The sequence below is a fragment of the Pygocentrus nattereri genome, chromosome 29 (assembly GCF_015220715.1).
Source record: "Pygocentrus nattereri isolate fPygNat1 chromosome 29, fPygNat1.pri, whole genome shotgun sequence".
Taxonomy (NCBI): domain Eukaryota; kingdom Metazoa; phylum Chordata; class Actinopteri; order Characiformes; family Serrasalmidae; genus Pygocentrus; species Pygocentrus nattereri.
In genome coordinates this window covers 45,224-46,417 of record NC_051239.1, presented here as the reverse complement: position 1 = coordinate 46,417, position 1,194 = coordinate 45,224, and the positions used below count along the sequence as shown (strand labels likewise).

At 56.4% G+C, this 1,194-nt stretch overlaps 1 non-coding gene across 1 annotated transcript; it reads left to right on the top strand.

Annotated features, from left to right (window-relative positions):
• Positions 1–207: 207 nt before the first annotated feature.
• On the top strand, positions 208–365 carry LOC119262864. The gene has a single exon (XR_005129979.1). It is a non-coding gene; the product is annotated as a 5.8S ribosomal RNA (ribosomal RNA).
• Positions 366–1,194: the final 829 nt, after the last annotated feature.

Sequence of the window (1,194 nt, the reverse complement as noted above, 5' to 3'; positions counted from 1 at the left end):
GAGTTGGCGGCGGAGCCCAGGTTAGGGGGGCGCCCGGTCTATCATGTCCGTCCCACTATGAGAAAGGGCGCTGGTTCCACTTTTTCCAGTTAAAATATCCATCCTGGATGAGATGAGACTAACGCCTTAGCCCATGGTGTGGAACTCTCGTCGAACACTTTGTGTGAATATTGGGCCTTATAACACACCCATGAAAAAGCATTTTACTACTCTTAGCGGTGGATCACTCGGCTCGTGCGTCGATGAAGAACGCAGCAAACTGCGAGAATTGATGTGAATTGCATTACTTTCACAGATCATCGACATTTCGAACGCACATTGCGGCCCAGGGGCCCGAATCCTGGGCCACGTCTGTCCGAGTGCCGTGGTTTCGTATCTATCGGACCGGTCCTCTCCGGAGGCCGGACCGCGGTTGGAGGTTTCGCAGGCCACCCCCCCCAGGTCGGCCTTTGTCCTCCTAAATGCAGACGGCCCGACTCGCGCGGGCCTCGGTGTCGGCCAGTCCTGGTTCTCTCTCTCGAGAGAGAGTTCCAGGCGGCACGTCGGGGGAGAAAAAAAGGCTCCTCTATTCCCCATACCCCCGTCGGACGGGAGGGTTTTTTGTTTCCCGCTGGTTGTGTGGTTCGGTGCGGAGCGGATGGGGATCTCCCCATCCACACCCACCTTGTGGACACCCATAAACCAGCGAAGAGAGAGAAGCCCGGCCCGACCCCTTCGGTGGATGGAGAAAAAAAAAAGGAGGCCTGATTATTTTTCCCCGACCCCTTCCGTATAGCGGCCTCGGCTCAGGCGAGACAACCCGCTGAACTTAAGCGTATCAGTAAGCGGAGGAAAAGAAACTAACCAGGATTCCCCTAGTAGCGGCGAGCGAAGAGGGAAGAGCCCATCGCCGAATCCCCTGTTTCCCCGATAACGGGTGGGGGACATGTGGCGTATAGAAGAACGTCTCCGGTCACGGCGTGCGGCCCGATGGTCAAAGTCGTTAACGAAATTTGCCCCCACTCCCAGAGATGGTGTGAGGCCCGTGTATCGGCCATCGGCCCCGCCGGCGTGCCGTTCTTCTCGGAGTCGGGTTGTTTGGGAATGCAGCCCAAAGTTGGGTGGTAAACTCCATCTAAGGCTAAATACTGGCACGAGACCGATAGCGAACAAGTACCGTGAGGGAAAGTTGAAACCAGAACTTTGAAGAGAGAG